General features: G+C 41.8%; 1 long non-coding RNA gene and 11 other non-coding genes across 12 annotated transcripts in view; 11 read left to right on the top strand and 1 right to left on the bottom strand.

Annotated features, from left to right (window-relative positions):
* The window catches only part of LOC125718537 (U6 spliceosomal RNA), a 107-nt gene extending 99 nt beyond the window's left edge, over positions 1–8 (top strand). The window contains exon 1 of the small nuclear RNA XR_007384839.1: positions 1–8. This exon is cut by the window's left edge and continues 99 nt beyond it. This is a non-coding gene — a small nuclear RNA (U6 spliceosomal RNA).
* Positions 9–5,637: 5,629 nt separating this feature from the next.
* On the top strand, positions 5,638–5,710 carry trnar-acg (transfer RNA arginine (anticodon ACG)). Its single transcript has one exon. It is a non-coding gene; the product is annotated as a tRNA-Arg (tRNA).
* A 1,160-nt stretch (positions 5,711–6,870) lies between these two features.
* trnar-acg (transfer RNA arginine (anticodon ACG)) lies at positions 6,871–6,943 on the top strand. The gene has a single exon. It is a non-coding gene; the product is annotated as a tRNA-Arg (tRNA).
* A 1,160-nt stretch (positions 6,944–8,103) lies between these two features.
* Positions 8,104–8,176, top strand: trnar-acg (transfer RNA arginine (anticodon ACG)). The gene has a single exon. It is a non-coding gene; the product is annotated as a tRNA-Arg (tRNA).
* A 1,160-nt stretch (positions 8,177–9,336) lies between these two features.
* On the top strand, positions 9,337–9,409 carry trnar-acg (transfer RNA arginine (anticodon ACG)). The gene has a single exon. It is a non-coding gene; the product is annotated as a tRNA-Arg (tRNA).
* A 1,160-nt stretch (positions 9,410–10,569) lies between these two features.
* trnar-acg (transfer RNA arginine (anticodon ACG)) lies at positions 10,570–10,642 on the top strand. Its single transcript has one exon. It is a non-coding gene; the product is annotated as a tRNA-Arg (tRNA).
* Positions 10,643–11,803: 1,161 nt separating this feature from the next.
* On the top strand, positions 11,804–11,876 carry trnar-acg (transfer RNA arginine (anticodon ACG)). Its single transcript has one exon. It is a non-coding gene; the product is annotated as a tRNA-Arg (tRNA).
* A 1,160-nt stretch (positions 11,877–13,036) lies between these two features.
* Positions 13,037–13,109, top strand: trnar-acg (transfer RNA arginine (anticodon ACG)). Its single transcript has one exon. It is a non-coding gene; the product is annotated as a tRNA-Arg (tRNA).
* A 6,561-nt stretch (positions 13,110–19,670) lies between these two features.
* LOC125718551 (U6 spliceosomal RNA) lies at positions 19,671–19,777 on the bottom strand. The gene has a single exon (XR_007384851.1). It is a non-coding gene; the product is annotated as a U6 spliceosomal RNA (small nuclear RNA).
* A 2,103-nt stretch (positions 19,778–21,880) lies between these two features.
* On the top strand, positions 21,881–21,953 carry trnar-acg (transfer RNA arginine (anticodon ACG)). The gene has a single exon. It is a non-coding gene; the product is annotated as a tRNA-Arg (tRNA).
* On the top strand, positions 21,939–25,386 carry LOC125717754 (uncharacterized). The gene is made up of 2 exons (XR_007384606.1): positions 21,939–22,263; positions 24,749–25,386. It is a non-coding gene; the product is annotated as an uncharacterized LOC125717754 (long non-coding RNA).
* trnae-uuc (transfer RNA glutamic acid (anticodon UUC)) lies at positions 22,040–22,111 on the top strand. The gene has a single exon. It is a non-coding gene; the product is annotated as a tRNA-Glu (tRNA).
* Positions 25,387–25,655: the final 269 nt, after the last annotated feature.

Genomic DNA, 25,655 nt, shown 5'->3' with positions numbered 1-25,655 from the left:
ATATTTTTGACACTGCCGCATTTAATTTTAGTCGATTTCCCATCCTTCGTTCTCATCGGCATTTTTGCGACCTAAACACGTGACTTTCTTTCTGATTTTATTTAAAACAGAGAGGAACAAGTTCCTTTTAAGAAATACTTGAAAATCATCTTAAATGTGAGATCGACACAAACATCTGGATGCTAAGGCGTTTCTATTGTTTCCGCTTTGGGTCACGTGTTTAGAGGCGCGGAGCTTCCATACAGTCCAGCGATTCCTGATTCATCCACAGGGTGGCGACCTTGCACGCATTTGGCGTGACACTCACGCTTTCCGACTTTCACGCCGTTGCAAGAAGTGTTATGGTAAATATATATTCTTCCACTTTAAGCCCCAAATTAGCTACATCAAAAGCACTGGGGCAGCTTTCAAACCCAACAGACTGTTTACAAGGTAATAAAACTCTTACATGCATGTAAAGCAGATTTATCCGCAATGAAAATCGCATGTCAGCCAGCTGACGAAAGCAGACATCCCTGTAGCCTGGCGGGCCGGGTTCCGCTCCCGGTATGGCAAAGGCAGGTTTTCACGTCTGCAGCCTGCTAGTTTCCAATATGCCTCCAATGAGAAAACATAAAACTCTTCCTGAAAAGTTTTGCTAATTTGCTCATTTAGTTTCAATCATAATTTTAGTTTTAGTTGACTAAATATGATTACAGTGGACTAAAACTTCAGTTGATTTAGTCGTCTAAAATTAAAAGTGCGAAGTATAATGTTTAAAGTTTCCCTTCGATTTCTGAAAGTCACTATATTCACCAAGATGAAATGAAAGCAATGTTAACGGATGGTATTAAGGTCTGACTGTGCAGTACACAAATACACAGATTTCTCTCCTATTTGAAACACAAACTTGTGTTTATTTACCCCGGAAACTGAGAACTGTAAAATCTGTAGTGCCATTAGTGCAAAATTAAATCACTTCAAAATGCGTAGGCTATAATGCCACCAGGCCTGTTCTCTCTGAATATTAAAAGGGAAATATTTAAATAAATATTTGAAGACGGGGGCGGCATGGTGGTTAGCACTGTTGCCTCACACCTCTGGGACCCGGGTTCGAGTCTGTGCGTGGAATTTGCATGTTCTCCCGTGGGGTTTCCGTGGCTAATTGGAGTTGCTAAATTGCCCGTGGGTGCGCATGCGTGTGTGTGTGTGTGAGTGTGCCCTGCGATGGGCTGGCCCCCCATCCAGGGTTGTTCCCTGCCTCGTGCCCATTGCTTCCGGGATAGGCTCCGAACCCCCCGCGACCCAGTAGGATAAGCGGTTTGGAAAATGGATGGATGGATGGGTATTTGAAGACGTAGTTTATTTGTGCTTTCATGTTCGTTGAAGTTTCCGCTTTTTAACAACTGTATAAAGTGATGTTATTTGTTATATAAATCAACTCAGGTGAAACAAAAAAAAATGTACGTTTTCAGGGTTGCCAAATCTCAAGCATCTGGCACTCACGCATTCAGGAAATCTTACGGCAAATCGGTAATATTCCATTATAAGCCTAAAATTGGCTACGTCAAATGGGAATTTACACGGTTAAATACAGAAACATACTATTTACAAGGTAAGAACGGTTACATTTGTGTGCAGACAACTCGAAATTTAAATCTCACTCCAGCCACCTGGCTGAAGTTGGTAACCCCACGTTTTATTTGGAATAAAAAGTAAAATCCGCTGTTTTCGCCTGAAACGGCTCGTCATTCCGTTTGCGTTGTTACTCCGACACATATAAAGCTAATATGAGAAAAACATGTCACGTTTTATATCTTTTCGAAATAATATGACCGCCCATATCCTACTCTAATAGCGATCGAAGTGATAAGTTTGTATGTATTTATATTAAAGCGAGACTGTAGTTGTATTACTGTTGTTGGGTTATCGAAACCAATACTTAATTCCATGAACACTAACATATATGACACAAACACGACGGTATTTGGGTTTTACGGCTTAAGTGATGCACTTTATTTAAACATGCACAATTTCCACATTTTATTCATTTTCTCTTATTTTGAAATGCAGCCCTACTTTTATTTAGTAAATGAGAAAACTTTATACATATATGTTCAGTTCTACGTCACATGACAAATATTGTCGAAAACTTTTTGAATTGTACTGAATTGATTTGCCAGTCAGTTATTGATTAGATGCAGTGCTCATACAACTAATAGGCTACTTAAATATATATCATACTAAATAGTTAGACATTATGATCTTCCAGACCTTTGCTTCAAGAAAACTTCTCTAACTTCAAATTTTAGTTGAATACTCCTGTATGCGAACTACATTAGTTCTCATTGTATCTCGTCTCCGGCAAACATTTTCGTCTCGTTTTTATTCGTTGACGAAAGTGTCAATACCCTTCGTCACAGTCTTAGGCCTCGCGAAATAATTTTTATTTAGTTATCCTCTCTTTTTATTCTGAAAATAAAGGTCGTTGATGATAACCATGGCGAATATTTTTCGTCAACAAAATTAACACTGCTGAAAATACAGATACTTATCAGATATATCAGATGATATATCAGATATCATTCAGGCGGTCCTCTTGATTAACTGCCGTTTCACACGGGATTTTTGATCCAAATGCATGTGAAGATTTGTCTGTTTAGTTTACTCTAAACTGGGGTATATATATATATATAACCAAAGCGGCCATTTTCGTCACCTTATCGCGCATTTTGTTCAAAGAAAAACTTACTAATTACGCTTTCAGAGTTTTTTTTTTTATATATATACATGTTTACAAACCCGAAGGAAAGAATAAAACAAAGAGCAGACAACTGAAACCCAATCGCATCCACTATTACAAATCTGACTGCGCGGATTCTGAATACACATTTGCAGATTGTTGTACACATTCGCAAATCCCAGCAGGTACTTAGAGATTCGTACGCAAATTTACAAATCTAATAACGCACACACGAATTGAGATACCATTACACAACTCTCGGCACACATTTTATACTAATTTTGCAACAATAATAGCCCCAGAAGCAAAGAAATTTAAACTACTTAGACAACAACTGTGCTTCAAGGCGAGGGCCAGCACCGGGCCCCATATATGGAAATAGAACAAACGATCGGCCCTTCGTGAAATAAAACGCTTAAAACACTTGCACAAAAATGCCCAAACATAGTCTAGGTATAATCCAGATAGTTAGGAGATGCCAGCCAAACACAAAACTGTTTTTTAATTACACGGATAAACAAACTCGAGTTGTTAAACTAGGGCTGACAGACATGTCAACGTGACATTCCCTTATGAAAAGCAGTGTGAAGACTGCTGATGTGTTCCCAGTCAAACACATTATTTTATATTTTATAAGCTCGGACCCTTTGGAAAATTGATATAAATCTTGTTTTGATCGGCTGAACGACGGCGACACGTCACCAGCCTTCCCAACGCCACCGCCAATTAAGTCTCTAAAACAGCAAAATTTTATATACAAGTATAAAAAGCTGGCTTACCTTGTTTTAATAGTAGTTTTTCCGATTAATTCCATCCTTGGCTTTGCATCCGAAGTGTTCAAAGTAATTCCCCGCACACCCCCATTAGCCACTCATCCTCCCTGGCGCCATGAAGATGTTGCGCAGCAAAAGTTTAAAACAAGGTGGGGCCTGTTATACCTCGCTGTTAACGTTGGTTTTCTTGTTTAAGGAGCTGCTGGTCATCGTGTTTGTGAAGATGGTTAGCTGAAAAAGCCTTGCCATTCAGGGTGCGCCGATCATACTGTCCCCCACACCACCTTATTTTATCATTCTGGCCCCGAGTTGATTCGCGTGGACGCGCATTACACTTGCTGAAATCCTACCGTAGACTGATCCATCGGAGGTGAGGCGGGCCTACAGCTACATAACCTGTAACTTCATTTATTCATTTTGAATATCTGAGTGACCTGTAGTCGGCATTTTGTTGCTTATCACAGGCGAGACGATTAATGAAATTATCTTGAGTACCTATGAAAACATAAATTTGTATTTTTTTTTTACTGATGTAACAGGTCTGTAATGGTTTAATCCAACTCCTGAATGATTAAGATAGCTAGCTAGTGCAATAACACTAATACAGCGTGTGGCGAATAGAAATTTATTTTTTCTCTCTATTTCTGGCTATTCTAGTAACGAATATAAAATTTGAACAACATGAAGATACTCCTGTGCTGCACACACGCATGTCCCTGTGCTGTACACACACATTTCCCTGTTCTGCACACACGCATGTCCCTGTGCTGCACACACGCATGTCCCTTTGCTGTACACACGCATGTCCCTTTGCTGTACACACGCATGTCCCTGTGCTGTACACACGCATGTCCCTGTGCTGTACACACACATATTCCTGTGGTGCACACACACATATTCCTTTGCTGTACACACACATATCCCTTTGCTGTACACACGCATGTTCCTGTGCTGTACACACGCATGTCCCTGTGCTGTACACACGCATATTCCTCTGCTGTACACACACATATCCCTTTGCTGTACACACGCATGTTCCTGTGCTGCACACACACATGTCCCTGTGCTGTACACACACATATTCCTGTGGTGCACACACACATATTCCTTTGCTGTACACACGCATGTTCCTGTGCTGTACACACGCATGTTCCTGTGCTGTACACACGCATGTCCCTGTGCTGTACACACGCATATTCCTCTGCTGTACACATGCATGTCCCTTTGCTGTACACACGCATGTTCCTGTGCTGCACACACACATGTCCCTGTGCTGTACACACACATATTCCTGTGGTGCACACACACATATTCCTTTGCTGTACACACACATATCCCTTTGCTGTACACACGCATGTTCCTGTGCTGTACACACGCATGTCCCTGTGCTGTACACACGCATATCCCTTTGCTGTACACATGCACATATTAAGTAAATCCAGCTGACTGAGAACACACACTTCATGGAATCCCCCCCATTTTGTGTTAATCAAGCTAATTGAGAACACCTGCTTCATGGAATACCCCCCTCCTTCCCCTGTTTCTCTTATTACATAATTGACTACAAATGCTTTATTTCCTCAAAGACCATATTTAGCACTGATTATTCTACATATGCTTTACATGTGTAGACAAAACTACACAGCAGTTCTTCGGCCATAAATGTGTGCATTGTCTAGGATGCTGGATGCGAAGCCAAGAACGTCACCGATGCGAAGGGAATGTCCCTGCTGCCGTGGCCTTCATTCACACCAGCGCGTCAGCGGGCAGGCGGGTCCTTATCGCACTGGCCAAACACACGGGATCAGTCGCCTCACATGGCCAATCGGTGGAGACCATTGTAAGACATTGCATTGTAACACTTCTTCACCTGGCCAATAGGTGGCTGAAACATTTGTTGCACTAAAGCCGAAAGGAGGCAACCAGAAGGAACAAAGATGACAGACAGACTCGGGAAGCATTCTGTATTTTCAAACTGTAAAATTTACTTTTAGTTGATTTTCCATCCGTCATTCTCATAAGCATTATTGCTACTTTAAAAGATGACATTTCTTGTGACATTATTTGATACAGAGAGGAAGAAGCTGTTTTTAGCATTTAACCCTTTGCTCTTTGTCTCACTTCCTGAGCTCTTCTCCCAGTGGGCCAGTGGCGCAATGGATAACGCGTCTGACTACGAATCAGAAGATTCTAGGTTCGACTCCTGGCTGGCTCGGCCATGTTTTTCATTTGCTCTGCTGCCGTCTGCTTTAGCCGCTCCATGCTACCAACAGCTTAGTATCCTCGCATCAGCTACGGGCATGGAGCTCACAAGAGGCACATAGCATTGTTTCCTATATGGTCTAGCGGTTAGGATTCCTGGTTTTCACCCAGGCGGCGTTGGTTTGACTCCCGGTATGGGAATTGTACTTATTGGTGTCTGCAGCCTTGTAGCTTATCGTGTCCCTGTGCTAAGGCAGGAAAAATGTTCTTCCTGAGAAGTCTAACAATCTTGCTGGAAATACTGATGAGTCAGTAGTTACAACTCAGGTGGACCTCTCACTTGGCTGTCACCTTACACGTGTTTTTGCCACACTTTGGTGTCAATTTTTATTACATTTTTAGTATTTTTAAGCCAAGCTAATGAAAAATCTCAGCGTCGATTCCCTTCAGTCGTAGGTTGTGGTGCCGAGCCAGGTTACCCCTGAAAAACACTGTCCCCGACAATTCAGATCAGACACACAAAATGAAATGAATTACTTGACAAAATGAACTTTCCCTATGGAATGACATTTGTTTTGTTCACGAAATGCAATTGTGCAGAAAAAAAAATATCTTACCCGTGGTGAAACAGTCAAAAAAAAAGACCAAGAATACGAGAGATTTTGCTCAAATTTAGCAATTTTTCGGCCATAAATGTGTGCATTGTCTAGGATGCTGGATGCAAAGCCAAGAACGTCACCGATGCGAAGGGAATGTCCCTGCTGCCGTGGCCTTCATTCACACCAGCGCGTCAGCGGGCGGGTGGGTCCTTGTCGCACTGGCCAACCACACGGGACCAGTTGCCTCACTTGGCCAATCGGTCGAGACCATTGTAAAACATTGCATTGAAACACTTCTTCACCTGGCCAATAGGGGGCTGAAACATTTGTTGCACTAAAACCGAAAGGAGGCAACCAGAAGGAACAAAGATGACAGACAGACTCGGGAAGCATTCTGTATTTTCAAACTGTAAAATTTACTTTTAGTTGATTTGCCATCTGTCATTCTCATAAGCATTATTGCTACTTTAAAAGATGACATTTCTTGTGACATTATTTGATACAGAGAGGAAGAAGCTGTTTTTAGCATTTAACCCTTTGCTCTTTGTCTCACTTCCTGAGCTCTTCTCCCAGTGGGCCAGTGGCGCAATGGATAACGCGTCTGACTACGAATCAGAAGATTCTAGGTTCGACTCCTGGCTGGCTCGGCCATGTTTTTCATTTGCTCTGCTGCCGTCTGCTTTAGCCGCTCCATGCTACCAACAGCTTAGTATCCTCGCATCAGCTACGGGCATGGAGCTCACAAGAGGCACATAGCATTGTTTCCTATATGGTCTAGCGGTTAGGATTCCTGGTTTTCACCCAGGCGGCGTTGGTTTGACTCCCGGTATGGGAATTGTACTTATTGGTGTCTGCAGCCTTGTAGCTTATCGTGTCCCTGTGCTAAGGCAGGAAAAATGTTCTTCCTGAGAAGTCTAACAATCTTGCTGGAAATACTGATGAGTCAGTAGTTACAACTCAGGTGGACCTCTCACTTGGCTGTCACCTTACACGTGTTTTTGCCACACTTTGGTGTCAATTTTTATTACATTTTTAGTATTTTTAAGCCAAGCTAATGAAAAATCTCAGCGTCGATTCCCTTCAGTCGTAGGTTGTGGTGCCGAGCCAGGTTACCCCTGAAAAACACTGTCCCCGACAATTCAGATCAGACACACAAAATGAAATGAATTACTTGACAAAATGAACTTTCCCTATGGAATGACATTTGTTTTGTTCACGAAATGCAATTGTGCAGAAAAAAAAATATCTTACCCGTGGTGAAACAGTCAAAAAAAAAGACCAAGAATACGAGAGATTTTGCTCAAATTTAGCAATTTTTCGGCCATAAATGTGTGCATTGTCTAGGATGCTGGATGCAAAGCCAAGAACGTCACCGATGCGAAGGGAATGTCCCTGCTGCCGTGGCCTTCATTCACACCAGCGCGTCAGCGGGCGGGTGGGTCCTTGTCGCACTGGCCAACCACACGGGACCAGTTGCCTCACTTGGCCAATCGGTCGAGACCATTGTAAAACATTGCATTGAAACACTTCTTCACCTGGCCAATAGGGGGCTGAAACATTTGTTGCACTAAAACCGAAAGGAGGCAACCAGAAGGAACAAAGATGACAGACAGACTCGGGAAGCATTCTGTATTTTCAAACTGTAAAATTTACTTTTAGTTGATTTGCCATCTGTCATTCTCATAAGCATTATTGCTACTTTAAAAGATGACATTTCTTGTGACATTATTTGATACAGAGAGGAAGAAGCTGTTTTTAGCATTTAACCCTTTGCTCTTTGTCTCACTTCCTGAGCTCTTCTCCCAGTGGGCCAGTGGCGCAATGGATAACGCGTCTGACTACGAATCAGAAGATTCTAGGTTCGACTCCTGGCTGGCTCAGCCATGTTTTTCATTTGCTCTGCTGCCGTCTGCTTTAGCCGCTCCATGCTACCAACAGCTTAGTATCCTCGCATCAGCTACGGGCATGGAGCTCACAAGAGGCACATAGCATTGTTTCCTATATGGTCTAGCGGTTAGGATTCCTGGTTTTCACCCAGGCGGCGTTGGTTTGACTCCCGGTATGGGAATTGTACTTATTGGTGTCTGCAGCCTTGTAGCTTATCGTGTCCCTGTGCTAAGGCAGGAAAAATGTTCTTCCTGAGAAGTCTAACAATCTTGCTGGAAATACTGATGAGTCATTAGTTACAACTCAGGTGGACCTCTCACTTGGCTGTCACCTTACACGTGTTTTTGCCACACTTTGGTGTCAATTTTTATTACATTTTTAGTATTTTTAAGCCAAGCTAATGAAAAATCTCAGCGTCGATTCCCTTCAGTCGTAGGTTGTGGTGCCGAGCCAGGTTACCCCTGAAAAACACTGTCCCCGACAATTCAGATCAGACACACAAAATGAAATGAATTACTTGACAAAATGAACTTTCCCTATGGAATGACATTTGTTTTGTTCACGAAATGCAATTGTGCAGAAAAAAAAATATCTTACCCGTGGTGAAACAGTCAAAAAAAAAGACCAAGAATACGAGAGATTTTGCTCAAATTTAGCAATTTTTCGGCCATAAATGTGTGCATTGTCTAGGATGATGGATGTGAAGCCAAGAACGTCACGGATGCGAAGGGAATGTCCCTGCTGCCGTGGCCTTCATTCACACCAGCGCATCAGCGGGCAGGCGGGTCCTTATCGCACTGGCCAAACACACGGGATCAGTCGCCTCACATGGCCAATCGGTGGAGACCATTGTAAGACATTTCATTGTAACACTTCTTCACCTGGCCAATAGGTGGCTGAAACATTTGTTGCACTAAAGCCGAAAGGAGGCAACCAGAAGGAACAAAGATGACAGACAGACTCGGGAAGCATTCTGTATTTTCAAACTGTAAAATTTACTTTTAGTTGATTTTCCATCCGTCATTCTCATAAGCATTATTGCTACTTTAAAAGATGACATTTCTTGTGACATTATTTGATACAGAGAGGAAGAAGCTGTTTTTAGCATTTAACCCTTTGCTCTTTGTCTCACTTCCTGAGCTCTTCTCCCAGTGGGCCAGTGGCGCAATGGATAACGCGTCTGACTACGAATCAGAAGATTCTAGGTTCGACTCCTGGCTGGCTCGGCCATGTTTTTCATTTGCTCTGCTGCCGTCTGCTTTAGCCGCTCCATGCTACCAACAGCTTAGTATCCTCGCATCAGCTACGGGCATGGAGCTCACAAGAGGCACATAGCATTGTTTCCTATATGGTCTAGCGGTTAGGATTCCTGGTTTTCACCCAGGCGGCGTTGGTTTGACTCCCGGTATGGGAATTGTACTTATTGGTGTCTGCGGCCTTGTAGCTTATCGTGTCCCTGTGCTAAGGCAGGAAAAATGTTCTTCCTGAGAAGTCTAACAATCTTGCTGGAAATACTGATGAGTCAGTAGTTACAACTCAGGTGGACCTCTCACTTGGCTGTCACCTTACACGTGTTTTTGCCACACTTTGGTGTCAATTTTTATTACATTTTTAGTATTTTTAAGCCAAGCTAATGAAAAATCTCAGCGTCGATTCCCTTCAGTCGTAGGTTGTGGTGCCGAGCCAGGTTACCCCTGAAAAACACTGTCCCCGACAATTCAGATCAGACACACAAAATGAAATGAATTACTTGACAAAATGAACTTTCCCTATGGAATGACATTTGTTTTGTTCACGAAATGCAATTGTGCAGAAAAAAAAATATCTTACCCGTGGTGAAACAGTCAAAAAAAAAGACCAAGAATACGAGAGATTTTGCTCAAATTTAGCAATTTTTCGGCCATAAATGTGTGCATTATCTAGGATGCTGGATGCAAAGCCAAGAACGTCACCGATGCGAAGGGAATGTCCCTGCTGCCGTGGCCTTCATTCACACCAGCGCGTCAGCGGGCGGGTGGGTCCTTGTCGCACTGGCCAACCACACGGGACCAGTTGCCTCACTTGGCCAATCGATCGAGATCATTGTAAAACATTGCATTGAAACACTTCTTCACCTGGCCAATAGGGGGCTGAAACATTTGTTGCACTAAAACCGAAAGGAGGCAACCAGAAGGAACAAAGATGACAGACAGACTCGGGAAGCATTCTGTATTTTCAAACTGTAAAATTTACTTTTAGTTGATTTTCCATCTGTCATTCTCATAAGCATTATTGCTACTTTAAAAGATGACATTTCTTGTAACATTATTTGATACAGAGAGGAAGAAGCTGTTTTTAGCATTTAACCCTTTGCTCTTTGTCTCACTTCCTGAGCTCTTCTCCCAGTGGGCCAGTGGCGCAATGGATAACGTGTCTGACTACGAATCAGAAGATTCTAGGTTCGACTCCTGGCTGGCTCGGCCATGTTTTTCATTTGCTCTGCTGCCGTCTGCTTTAGCCGCTCCATGCTACCAACAGCTTAGTATCCTCGCATCAGCTACGGGCATGGAGCTCACAAGAGGCACATAGCATTGTTTCCTATATGGTCTAGCGGTTAGGATTCCTGGTTTTCACCCAGGCGGCGTTGGTTTGACTCCCGGTATGGGAATTGTACTTATTGGTGTCTGCAGCCTTGTAGCTTATCGTGTCCCTGTGCTAAGGCAGGAAAAATGTTCTTCCTGAGAAGTCTAACAATCTTGCTGGAAATACTGATGAGTCATTAGTTACAACTCAGGTGGACCTCTCACTTGGCTGTCACCTTACACGTGTTTTTGCCACACTTTGGTGTCAATTTTTATTACATTTTTAGTATTTTTAAGCCAAGCTAATGAAAAATCTCAGCGTCGATTCCCTTCAGTCGTAGGTTGTGGTGCCGAGCCAGGTTACCCCTGAAAAACACTGTCCCCGACAATTCAGATCAGACACACAAAATGAAATGAATTACTTGACAAAATGAACTTTCCCTATGGAATGACATTTGTTTTGTTCACGAAATGCAATTGTGCAGAAAAAAAAATATCTTACCCGTGGTGAAACAGTCAAAAAAAAAAGACCAAGAATACGAGAGATTTTGCTCAAATTCAGCAATTTTTCGGCCATAAATGTGTGCATTGTCTAGGATGATGGATGTGAAGCCAAGAACATCACCGATGCGAAGGGAATGTCCCTGCTGCCGTGGCCTTCATTCACACCAGCGCGTCAGCGGGCGGGTGGGTCCTTGTCGCACTGGCCAACCAGACGGGACCAGTTGCCTCACTTGGCCAATCGGTCGAGACCATTGTAAAACATTGCATTGAAACACTTCTTCACCTGGCCAATAGGTGGCTGAAACATTTGTTGCACTAAAACCGAAAGGAGGCAACCAGAAGGAACAAAGATGACAGAGAGACTCGGGAAGCATTCTGTATTTTCAAACTGTAAAATTTACTTTTAGTTGATTTTCCATCTGTCATTCTCATAAGCATTATTGCTACTTTAAAAGATGACATTTCTTGTGACATTATTTGATACAGAGAGGAAGAAGCTGTTTTTAGCATTTAACCCTTTGCTCTTTGTCTCACTTCCTGAGCTCTTCTCCCAGTGGGCCAGTGGCGCAATGGATAACGCGTCTGACTACGAATCAGAAGATTCTAGGTTCGACTCCTGGCTGGCTCGGCCATGTTTTTCATTTGCTCTGCTGCCGTCTGCTTTAGCCGCTCCATGCTACCAACAGCTTAGTATCCTCGCATCAGCTACGGGCATGGAGCTCACAAGAGGCACATAGCATTGTTTCCTATATGGTCTAGCGGTTAGGATTCCTGGTTTTCACCCAGGCGGCGTTGGTTTGACTCCCGGTATGGGAATTGTACTTATTGGTGTCTGCAGCCTTGTAGCTTATCGTGTCCCTGTGCTAAGGCAGGAAAAATGTTCTTCCTGAGAAGTCTAACAATCTTGCTGGAAATACTGATGAGTCATTAGTTACAACTCAGGTGGACCTCTCACTTGGCTGTCACCTTACACGTGTTTTTGCCACACTTTGGTGTCAATTTTTATTACATTTTTAGTATTTTTAAGCCAAGCTAATGAAAAATCTCAGCGTCGATTCCCTTCAGTCGTAGGTTGTGGTGCCGAGCCAGGTTACCCCTGAAAAACACTGTCCCCGACAATTCAGATCAGACACACAAAATGAAATGAATTACTTGACAAAATGAACTTTCCCTATGGAATGACATTTGTTTTGTTCACGAAATGCAATTGTGCAGAAAAAAAAATATCTTACCCGTGGTGAAACAGTCAAAAAAAAAGACCAAGAATACGAGAGATTTTGCTCAAATTTAGCAATTTTTCGGCCATAAATGTGTGCATTGTCTAGGATGATGGATGTGAAGCCAAGAACGTCACCGATGCGAAGGGAATGTCCCTGCTGCCGTGGCCTTCATTCACACCAGCGCATCAGCGGGCAGGCGGGTCCTTATCGCACTGGCCAAACACACGGGATCAGTCGCCTCACATGGCCAATCGGTGGAGACCATTGTAAGACATTTCATTGTAACACTTCTTCACCTGGCCAATAGGTGGCTGAAACATTTGTTGCACTAAAGCCGAAAGGAGGCAACCAGAAGGAACAAAGATGACAGACAGACTCGGGAAGCATTCTGTATTTTCAAACTGTAAAATTTACTTTTAGTTGATTTTCCATCCGTCATTCTCATAAGCATTATTGCTACTTTAAAAGATGACATTTCTTGTGACATTATTTGATACAGAGAGGAAGAAGCTGTTTTTAGCATTTAACCCTTTGCTCTTTGTCTCACTTCCTGAGCTCTTCTCCCAGTGGGCCAGTGGCGCAATGGATAACGCGTCTGACTACGAATTAGAAGATTCTAGGTTCGACTCCTGGCTGGCTCGGCCATGTTTTTCATTTGCTCTGCTGCCGTCTGCTTTAGCCGCTCCATGCTACCAACAGCTTAGCATCCTCGCATCAACTGCAGGCACGGAGCTCACAAGAGGCACGCGGCATTGTGTCCTATATGGTCTAGCGGTTAGAATTCCAGGTTTTCACCCAGCCGGCCTGTGTTCGACTCCCGGTATGGGAATTGCACTTATTGGTGTCTGCGGCCTTATAGCTAATCGTGTCCCTATGCTATGGCAGTAAAAATGCTCTTCCTGAGAAGTCTAACAATCTTGCTGGAAATACTGACGCGTCATTAGATACAACTCAGGTGGACCTCTCACTTGGCTGTCACCTTACACGTATTTTTGCCACACTTTGGTGTCAATTTCTATGACATTTTTAGTATTTTTAAGCCAAGCTAATGAAAAATCTCAGCATCAATTCTCTTCAGTCGTAGGTCGTGGTGTCGAGCCAGGTTACCCCTGAATAACACTGTCCCCGACAATTCAGATCAGACACACAAAATGAAATAAATTACTTGACAAAATGAGCTTTCCCTATGGAATGACATTTGTTTTGTTCACGAAATGCAATTTCTGCAGAAAAAAAATATCTTACCCGTGGTGAAACAGCCAAAATAAAACACCCAGAATACGTGAGATTTTGCTCAAATTTAGCAGTTTTTCGGCCATAAATGTGTGCATTGTCTAGGATGCTGGATGCAAAGCCAAGAACGTCACCGATGCGAAGGGAATGTCCCTGCTGCCGTGGCCTTCATTCACACCAGCGCGTCAGCGGGCGGGTGGGTCCTTGTCGCACTGGCCAACCACACGGGACCAGTTGCCTCACTTGGCCAATCGGTCGAGACCATTGTAAAACATTTCATTGAAACACTTCTTCACCTGGCCAATAGGGGGCTGAAACATTTGTTGCACTAAAACCGAAAGGAGGCAACCAGAAGGAACAAAGATGACAGACAGACTCGGGAAGCATTCTGTATTTTCAAACTGTAAAATTTACTTTTAGTTGATTTTCCATCCGTCATTCTCATAAGCATTATTGCTACTTTAAAAGATGACATTTCTTGTGACATTATTTGATACAGAGAGGAAGAAGCTGTTTTTAAGAAATACCTGAAAATCATCAGAAGTGTGAAATCGACACAAGAAAGATCTGGATGCAAATGCCTTTAATCCTTTGCTCTTTGTGTCACTTGTTGAGCCCCGCACTGGACAGAACTGGAACAATGCAGAGATTATGATAAGGCATATTTTCCAAGCGTCACGTATGTTCCAAGTCTTTCACAGTTTTGTTTTAGTTGACTTTCTATTGATTGTTTTTATATTAATGATTTCAGTTATACCTTGAAGATAAATTTTACTCCTCCTACGGTTTCCTTCTTTTTCAGTGATGTGCGCATCATAATTATGACAGGGATAGAACATGAGTCTAATTTTTCCTGAACAGGTCCATGGAACAAACTTATAGAATTTTCAATAGCGAAATTATCAGAATATTGTAAAGCATGTGTAGAATAATCACTGCTAAATATGGTCTTTGAGGAAATAAAGCATTTGTAGTCAATTATGTAATAAGAGAAACAGGGGAAGCAGGGGGGTATTACTTGAAGCAGGTGTTCTCAGTCAGCTGGATTTACTTAATATGTGCATGTGTACAGCAGAGGAATATGCGTGTGTACAGCACAGGGACATGCGTGTGTACAGCACAGGAACATGCGTGTGTACAGCACAGGAACATGCGTGTGTACAGCAAAGGAATATGTGTGTGTGCACCACAGGAATATGTGTGTGTACAGCACAGGGACATGTGTGTGTGCAGCACAGGAACATGCGTGTGTACAGCAAAGGGATATGTGTGTGTACAGCAGAGGAATATGCGTGTGTACAGCACAGGGACATGCGTGTGTACAGCACAGGAACATGCGTGTGTACAGCAAAGGGATATGTGTGTGTACAGCAAAGGAATATGTGTGTGTGCACCACAGGAATATGTGTGTGTACAGCACAGGGACATGTGTGTGTGCAGCACAGGAACATGCGTGTGTACAGCAAAGGGATATGTGTGTGTACAGCAGAGGAATATGCGTGTGTACAGCACAGGGACATGCGTGTGTACAGCACAGGAACATGCGTGTGTACAGCAAAGGGATATGTGTGTGTACAGCAAAGGAATATGTGTGTGTGCACCACAGGAATATGTGTGTGTACAGCACAGGGACATGCGTGTGTACAGCACAGGGACATGCGTGTGTACAGCAAAGGGACATGCGTGTGTACAGCAAAGGGACATGCGTGTGTGCAGCACAGGGACATGCGTGTGTGCAGAACAGGGAAATGTGTGTGTACAGCACAGGGACATGCGTGTGTGCAGCACAGGAGTATCTTCATGTTGTTCAAATTTTATATTCGTTACTAGAATAGCCAGAAATAGAGAGAAAAAATAAATTTCTATTCGCCACACGCTGTATTAGTGTTATTGCACTAGCTAGCTATCTTAATCATTCAGGAGTTGGATTAAACCATTACAGACCTGTTACATCAGTAAAAAAAAAATACAAATTTATGTTTTCATAGGTACTCAAGATAATTTCATTAATCGTCTCGCCTGTGATAAGCAACAAAATGCCGACTACAGGTCACTCAGATATTCAAAATGAATAAATGAAGTTACAGGTTATGTAGCTGTAGGCCCGCCTCACCTCCGATGGATCAGTCTACGGTAGGATTTCAGCAAGTGTAATGCGCGTCCACGCGAATCAACTCGGGGCCAGAATGATAAAATAAGGTGGTGTGGGGGACAGTATGATCGGCGCACCCTGAATGGCAAGGCTTTTTCAGCTAACCATCTTCACAAACACGATGACCAGCAGCTCCTTAAACAAGAAAACCAACGTTAACAGCGAGGTATAACAGGCCCCACCTTGTTTTAAACTTTTGCTGCGCAACATCTTCATGGCGCCAGGGAGGATGAGTGGCTAATGGGGGTGTGCGGGGAATTACTTTGAACACTTCGGATGCAAAGCCAAGGATGGAATTAATCGGAAAAACTACTATTAAAACAAGGTAAGCCAGCTTTTTATACTTGTATATAAAATTTTGCTGTTTTAGAGACTTAATTGGCGGTGGCGTTGGGAAGGCTGGTGACGTGTCGCCGTCGTTCAGCCGATCAAAACAAGATTTATATCAATTTTCCAAAGGGTCCGAGCTTATAAAATATAAAATAATGTGTTTGACTGGGAACACATCAGCAGTCTTCACACTGCTTTTCATAAGGGAATGTCACGTTGACATGTCTGTCAGCCCTAGTTTAACAACTCGAGTTTGTTTATCCGTGTAATTAAAAAACAGTTTTGTGTTTGGCTGGCATCTCCTAACTATCTGGATTATACCTAGACTATGTTTGGGCATTTTTGTGCAAGTGTTTTAAGCGTTTTATTTCACGAAGGGCCGATCGTTTGTTCTATTTCCATATATGGGGCCCGGTGCTGGCCCTCGCCTTGAAGCACAGTTGTTGTCTAAGTAGTTTAAATTTCTTTGCTTCTGGGGCTATTATTGTTGCAAAATTAGTATAAAATGTGTGCCGAGAGTTGTGTAATGGTATCTCAATTCGTGTGTGCGTTATTAGATTTGTAAATTTGCGTACGAATCTCTAAGTACCTGCTGGGATTTGCGAATGTGTACAACAATCTGCAAATGTGTATTCAGAATCCGCGCAGTCAGATTTGTAATAGTGGATGCGATTGGGTTTCAGTTGTCTGCTCTTTGTTTTATTCTTTCCTTCGGGTTTGTAAACATGTATATATATAAAAAAAAAACTCTGAAAGCGTAATTAGTAAGTTTTTCTTTGAACAAAATGCGCGATAAGGTGACGAAAATGGCCGCTTTGGTTATATATATATATATACCCCAGTTTAGAGTAAACTAAACAGACAAATCTTCACATGCATTTGGATCAAAAATCCCGTGTGAAACGGCAGTTAATCAAGAGGACCGCCTGAATGATATCTGATATATCATCTGATATATCTGATAAGTATCTGTATTTTCAGCAGTGTTAATTTTGTTGACGAAAAATATTCGCCATGGTTATCATCAACGACCTTTATTTTCAGAATAAAAAGAGAGGATAACTAAATAAAAATTATTTCGCGAGGCCTAAGACTGTGACGAAGGGTATTGACACTTTCGTCAACGAATAAAAACGAGACGAAAATGTTTGCCGGAGACGAGATACAATGAGAACTAATGTAGTTCGCATACAGGAGTATTCAACTAAAATTTGAAGTTAGAGAAGTTTTCTTGAAGCAAAGGTCTGGAAGATCATAATGTCTAACTATTTAGTATGATATATATTTAAGTAGCCTATTAGTTGTATGAGCACTGCATCTAATCAATAACTGACTGGCAAATCAATTCAGTACAATTCAAAAAGTTTTCGACAATATTTGTCATGTGACGTAGAACTGAACATATATGTATAAAGTTTTCTCATTTACTAAATAAAAGTAGGGCTGCATTTCAAAATAAGAGAAAATGAATAAAATGTGGAAATTGTGCATGTTTAAATAAAGTGCATCACTTAAGCCGTAAAACCCAAATACCGTCGTGTTTGTGTCATATATGTTAGTGTTCATGGAATTAAGTATTGGTTTCGATAACCCAACAACAGTAATACAACTACAGTCTCGCTTTAATATAAATACATACAAACTTATCACTTCGATCGCTATTAGAGTAGGATATGGGCGGTCATATTATTTCGAAAAGATATAAAACGTGACATGTTTTTCTCATATTAGCTTTATATGTGTCGGAGTAACAACGCAAACGGAATGACGAGCCGTTTCAGGCGAAAACAGCGGATTTTACTTTTTATTCCAAATAAAACGTGGGGTTACCAACTTCAGCCAGGTGGCTGGAGTGAGATTTAAATTTCGAGTTGTCTGCACACAAATGTAACCGTTCTTACCTTGTAAATAGTATGTTTCTGTATTTAACCGTGTAAATTCCCATTTGACGTAGCCAATTTTAGGCTTATAATGGAATATTACCGATTTGCCGTAAGATTTCCTGAATGCGTGAGTGCCAGATGCTTGAGATTTGGCAACCCTGAAAACGTACATTTTTTTTTGTTTCACCTGAGTTGATTTATATAACAAATAACATCACTTTATACAGTTGTTAAAAAGCGGAAACTTCAACGAACATGAAAGCACAAATAAACTACGTCTTCAAATACCCATCCATCCATCCATTTTCCAAACCGCTTATCCTACTGGGTCGCGGGGGGTTCGGAGCCTATCCCGGAAGCAATGGGCACGAGGCAGGGAACAACCCTGGATGGGGGGCCAGCCCATCGCAGGGCACACTCACACACACACACACGCATGCGCACCCACGGGCAATTTAGCAACTCCAATTAGCCACGGAAACCCCACGGGAGAACATGCAAATTCCACGCACAGACTCGAACCCGGGTCCCAGAGGTGTGAGGCAACAGTGCTAACCACCATGCCGCCCCCGTCTTCAAATATTTATTTAAATATTTCCCTTTTAATATTCAGAGAGAACAGGCCTGGTGGCATTATAGCCTACGCATTTTGAAGTGATTTAATTTTGCACTAATGGCACTACAGATTTTACAGTTCTCAGTTTCCGGGGTAAATAAACACAAGTTTGTGTTTCAAATAGGAGAGAAATCTGTGTATTTGTGTACTGCACAGTCAGACCTTAATACCATCCGTTAACATTGCTTTCATTTCATCTTGGTGAATATAGTGACTTTCAGAAATCGAAGGGAAACTTTAAACATTATACTTCGCACTTTTAATTTTAGACGACTAAATCAACTGAAGTTTTAGTCCACTGTAATCATATTTAGTCAACTAAAACTAAAATTATGATTGAAACTAAATGAGCAAATTAGCAAAACTTTTCAGGAAGAGTTTTATGTTTTCTCATTGGAGGCATATTGGAAACTAGCAGGCTGCAGACGTGAAAACCTGCCTTTGCCATACCGGGAGCGGAACCCGGCCCGCCAGGCTACAGGGATGTCTGCTTTCGTCAGCTGGCTGACATGCGATTTTCATTGCGGATAAATCTGCTTTACATGCATGTAAGAGTTTTATTACCTTGTAAACAGTCTGTTGGGTTTGAAAGCTGCCCCAGTGCTTTTGATGTAGCTAATTTGGGGCTTAAAGTGGAAGAATATATATTTACCATAACACTTCTTGCAACGGCGTGAAAGTCGGAAAGCGTGAGTGTCACGCCAAATGCGTGCAAGGTCGCCACCCTGTGGATGAATCAGGAATCGCTGGACTGTATGGAAGCTCCGCGCCTCTAAACACGTGACCCAAAGCGGAAACAATAGAAACGCCTTAGCATCCAGATGTTTGTGTCGATCTCACATTTAAGATGATTTTCAAGTATTTCTTAAAAGGAACTTGTTCCTCTCTGTTTTAAATAAAATCAGAAAGAAAGTCACGTGTTTAGGTCGCAAAAATGCCGATGAGAACGAAGGATGGGAAATCGACTAAAATTAAATGCGGCAGTGTCAAAAATATGGAACGCTTCACGAATTTGCGTGTCATCCTTGCGCAGGGGCCATGCTAATCTTCTCTGTATCGTTCCAATTTTAGTATATGTGCTGCCGAAGCGAGCACGATGATGAAGACCTGTCAAGTTCCTTAAGTACGTCATACCCAGCGACACTTTCCCACTGATGGGTGGTCGCGTACAGCTTTTGCTACTACTATAACATCGATTTCCACTTCAGTTTTACCAGCCACTGATTTTTATGTATCATTTAACACCATTTTACATTACATTTTCCAATAAAATTAATTGTTTTATTATAGGCCTATTGCTTATTCTTTTCATTATTTTCCTCAAGGCAGATCTAATGTGGCTTGGTGACATCTATGCAAATGTACATCCTCTGTAAAGTACCATATTGGGTGACAGGGAAACGAATTCAGTGACGCTTCTCTGTTCACTTCCGGTTTCCGGTTTCGGGTTCATACAATAGGGCTGTAATATGTAGTGGAATAAGCATTTTCATTATTTTCCTCAAGGCAGATCTAATGTGGCTTGGTGACATCTATGCAAATGTAAATCCTCTGTAAAGTACCATATTGGGTGACAGGGAAACGAATTCAGGGACGCTTTTCTGTTCACTTCCGGTTTCCGGTTGGGGGTTCATACAATAGTGGAATATGTAGTGGAATAAGCATTTGATCTTTGAAAAGAAGTAAATCACTGGAGATCGTTCATCCAGCCTGCTTTATTCCCAGAGTGGGGATGCGAAGTGTTACAAAGTGTGTTTGCCACTTTTACATATTGTAAATGTATTTTTTTTTTTGCACTGTTAATTTTATTTCTCTGGAGCACACGTTGCATTTAGTGCGTGCTTTCCCTAATAGAGCGAGAAGAATATTTGTCAGGAAAACGCATGCACAAGTTTCCCAATACTGAGGGCAATTATTGATCCCCAGCACTCTTTATGGCGAGCTGTGAGGAAGTCACCGTCGGCTTGAGTGGTGCTGATCGCTCCCTGCTGGTGTGTGTTGGATTCGGGTGGACCTGTTTTTCAAACATTCTGTTTTTGCTAGCATGAGCATGGAACATATATACGAATATTACATTTCTTTTTGACCTTCAGCAATTTTCCTCTGACTGCTGTCAAAAAGTCCTTTATTTGTCATGTGTATGATGAACCGATTCAGTGATACATTGAAATGCCAAGGTTTATTGACACAGATAAAATGTAAAATATATACAAACAATATAACATAAAAGATCAAAGTCTAAATAGTGCCTCCAAGCCTAAGAAATATGTAGTTACACGGTCGTCTGCTGTTGGCTTCATTGTACCGTAGATAAAAAGACTGGGAAAACAGTTAAATTAACTAGAAACATCGGATTTGACTTTGGAGTTTTTCGTAATGGGGCTGAATGTCATTTCATTTGTTACAGTCAAAGCTCATAGCCACACGAAACCAACACACAAACGTCACTTCGTGCCTTTGTCGGGCATCCAGTACATCAGGCTGAAAAAGATTCAAATTTGAATAACTCCCAGCAACCTACACTGGAGTTGCCTTTATGGATTAATAAAAACATGTAAAAGAATAATAAAAAAAAATCGATAGATTGTTAAATATAAATACGGGATTTGGGTAAATCTTGGGTTAAAATCGACGAGATTTCACTTCCTTTGCCGGTCCCGAGGATGACACGCAAATTCGTGATGCATTCTTTATTCTGCAAATCGCATCTCATAAAAGCCGAGCATTGTTATTCGACACCAAAAGAGCTGGTTTGTGTGATTGGCCAGTGAAAGGGTCAGAAAATGCCTTTTTCCAAGACTGCACGGGATGAATATGTTTTGAAAGCACAAGTACTCCTCAGCTGCTTGCCTTATGTTGACCAGTAGTTTGTTTCTCAACACAGTTTCAGAGTCGATTTTCCAGTTTTTGCATTCTTAGCATAAGCATTATTGCCAATCTCTGTGGTTACAGTTTTTAAATATACTTCCTACCACAGCAAGCCACCAATTTCTACATGCTAGTCGATCTGGCTTTGAGCTTTTAATCTTATTTGTACCATATAAAACGTGACATTCCTTGTGCCATTCTTTGACAGCGGGAGGAACTCGCTGTTTTAAGAAATAAATTCAGCTGAAGTATGAAATTTGGACACTAGATGGTGTTAGAGCATTTCAATTAGTTTGCTCTTTGTGTCACGTGTTGAGCGCCTCACCCAGTGGGCCAGTGGCGCAATGGATAACGCGTCTGACTACGGATCAGAAGATTCTAGGTTCGACTCCTGGCTGGCTCGGCCATGTTTTAGTCTGATGCCGTCTGCGTTATTCGACGGTGACTTCCGCGTATCAACTGCAGTAACGGAGTTTGTGGCTTTGTGTGTCCCATATGGTCTAGCGGTTAGGATTCCTGGTTTTCACCCAGGCGGCCCGGGTTCGACTCCCGGTATGGGAATTGTAGCTTTTGACCTGGAGGAAGCGACTTCAGTCGTAGATAGGGCTGGGTACTGAACCTCATTACTTTTGTGGTGCCGACCGCAATGCTCCATTCCTAGCAGGGATCCAAAAACGTATTTTCTTTCGGTGTGAAATTCCGATAAGCAAACAGTAAGTCTCAGCGTCTGTGAGCTAGTAAGCATGCAGTATAATTCTGTAAAGATCTGCAGTCGCTGGTGCTTGGTTGTCTTACGTAATATGTCATATAGACCGAAGGAAAAAACATGTGCCTAGAGAGAAACTTGTGAACTGGTTCACGTGTGCGTGTTGTTTTTGTTTGTCACGTAGTGTAAAAAATGTCCAAGAAATCAAAAGTAGTGGCTCCTCATGGTTCCAGGCGGCGGCTATTTTTGGAGACAGTGCAACTTAATTTTATAAGCAGGCTCTCGGAGGCACTACTGTGGAGGGGCTTACAGTGATAAACCGATTGCATGGAAGTTACACGGGAGTGCAGAAAAAAAAAGACGGGATAGGTGGTATTATTTTATACCTAAATGAGACTAAATACCTTATGGGATAATGTTACATGTTTTTTTTTTTTTTTATCCTGTGGAAAATTAAATCGATCTGCCCGATTTATTTATGAATTATAAACATGTCTCAAGTCTCACGCATTGACTGAGAGACACACGCATTTCACACGCTCCCGGAAGTAATGGAGCGTGCCCAAGGTGTCCCGTTAAATAGAATGAATGGACGTGGCGCTGGCGTTACGCTCTAAACTCCGCCCCTGACGTAATCTCTCCTTTTAAAGGCGAAGCCGCTTCGCTTCCACTGCGCGGCAGGAGCGACTGCTCTCTGTAACTTCATTTTTCTTACCTTTTAACCTAGGTTTAAGCAGACTGAGAAAAAATAGCATTATTTCTTTATTATGATATGTTACAATCAAACCATAAGTTAAGATGAATAACCTGTGTGGCACCTGTGTGCTTTGGGTTTGCAGTAATATCATTGCTACAGTCTGGCTACTATGCAGGACTGTGTGCTTCAGCAAAGTACCTGAAAAAGAACAGGAACGATATAAATCAACTAAAGCTATAAGTATCTGAGCAATGGGGGATAATTGGCACACCTCCTCATGTGAAGGTACCTTTTTTGTTGATTTCGTCCACGGTGCTACGGTTTTCTTAGTGGCCCTAAAGTGTCTGCTGATGCAACGCTCGTGGAGCGTGTAGATTACGGCCGTGTGTTCCTGCTCGGAGCGGGTGCTGGGGCTGGGGCTCGTAACACAGCAAGGGAAACGTGTGACTCGTCCGGTGTCAAAGCAAGGCTGCGGATGTCTTCATAAATGGAGTAAGCCACTTTGGACTTACAAGCCTGGGAAAGAAAAATGTTTTGAATTTCTTCTGAATTTCATCATACAATAGACATATTGATCCAAACTAATCAACTTCAGTTCCTTAAATTTTCATACTCGTATGAAATATAAGCACAACACAGCTGCTGTGAGTATGTTATCAGTACAACTAGCCGTACAGGCACATAAATGACCTGGTTTACTGCTAACTATTCGCCTGACATTACCTGCAAATCACTGATAATGGATTTTGGTGCTTTCTATACAAGTCAATAAACTGCAAGACATATTTTGCCTGGCAGCCTTTATGAAGCATTGTACAATATTATTTGAACAGAAGAACATAAGAAATGTACATAAGAGGAGGCCATTCGGCCCATCAAACTCATTTGGGGAGAACTAGCATTTGTTTAGAAACTGTTATTAGTGTTCAGGGAAGATGTATTCAGTGGAAGGTTGCACACTTACACTTATTTGTGGCTTGATCTTAAAAATATGTATATACCAGAGTATCTATATTGTGATATATGTCATTATTGAGATGGCATAAAGGGATCTGAGATTTTGGTCATATCGCACATATGTGCTCACAGAAAGCCTTTGTATGCTTTGCTTAATTCTTTTGCAGGTTTATTGGTTTCATAATAAGTCACTTGACAGGCAGTTGACCTTTGCACATATCTACTGCATAGACATTTTTATTGGTGTGTGTGTGTGTGTGTGTATATGTATATATACTTTTTGACTCTGTTCTGTTCTTCCCATTTTGCTATTGATTGCAATTGTAGTAACTGGCTTCGAATTGGATACTAAACACAAATGTCTGGTGTTTCATGTTATTACAAAGGTGTTACTAATTGAAGTGCCCCCAGTGGGACTGCTTAACAGTGAGCTTTTCTTAACTCACAGCAGCCCTTTGAGAGCTATAATTTGGGCTTCGATTTTATTACTACTTAAAACTTGTGTTTTACTTAATGTTTTACTTAAAAGCACTGGTCGTTTTTAATGTGGTAATACTGTTTCTAAACAAATGAATAAAGTCCCTTTTTTAAAAACCAAAATCAGTGTTATAATGTTCTGTGACCGATTTTAATTAAGAAGCCAAATTTGTACAGAATTCAGAGAGCCTATACAACACTTAATGGTTTTTAAAGAATATTAGTGTGATACACTTGAAAATATGTAACATGAACAAAAGGAAACACCTGTCCTTGCTTTATTTCTGCTTGCTTTACTAATTGTGTATGTCGTGTTTAATAATAAACAATATCATATTTTTTCTTTGTTCATTCACTTTAGAGACTGTGAGGACATCGGCATCCGAGACAGCAGAGGACTGAATGCCTGCTTCCGTAGGCATATAAAATGGCAGGTTCTGAAGACAAAGTCCGTCTGCGTTTCAAGGCACCTGTAGCATGTGCCTTAATACTGGATCAACTGGGAAAAGCAGAAGAGGAAGACCCATTGTCACCAAACCTCAAGCGAAGCGGAGACCAAAGCACCCCCCGAGATCAGGTTTGCCCCTGGGAACCACTGGGCCCAGCTCAGCAAAGCCAGACATGCCAACTGATGCCATCATGGTGGGTGTACAAGAAAAAGGAAGTACATCTGCTCGCAGTGCTGTGAGCCTTTGTACCCCGGAAGAAGTTCTCACAGAAATACAATAGAGCATCGTAACTCTTGGGGCTTTATTTTGAATTAATTTGAAGTGTTGTTTGCACTATTTTAATTGACATGCGTATGATTTTTTAGGCTTAACTTTTTATAAATAAATTTGATATTTGGTTTGCTGTTAAATAGTAGCACTAAAACTGGCAATAAAATGAGCATCACGCTGCTTATATTCTGAAGCTGCTTTAACTGTCATTTGAAGAGTTCGTTTTCACCTATAAGTGCATTAATGGTGTGGTGTTTTGAATAAAATTTCAGCTTATGTATTTGATTGTGTTTGTGTTTATTTCATTAGAGATTTTATGTATTGTAGTAATGCTATTATATTTTTATTTCACAAATGAATACTGGAAGTTCAATTGTTTCCATTTGCATAACATTGAAAATATTTTTAAATGATTTTTTTTTTCTCGGAAAGAAGCAAAAAAAAAAAAATTGAGGGGATCATAATTCATGCATGAAGGGGCTAGACCTGGGGTGCCCGACTGCAGTCCTGGAGGGCCGGAGCCCTGGTTAGCTTAGTTCTTTCCCTGTT

This window comes from Brienomyrus brachyistius, chromosome 22 (assembly GCF_023856365.1).
Source record: "Brienomyrus brachyistius isolate T26 chromosome 22, BBRACH_0.4, whole genome shotgun sequence".
Classification (NCBI taxonomy): Eukaryota; Metazoa; Chordata; class Actinopteri; order Osteoglossiformes; family Mormyridae; genus Brienomyrus; species Brienomyrus brachyistius.
This window is presented reverse-complemented; position numbering and strand designations above follow the sequence as displayed.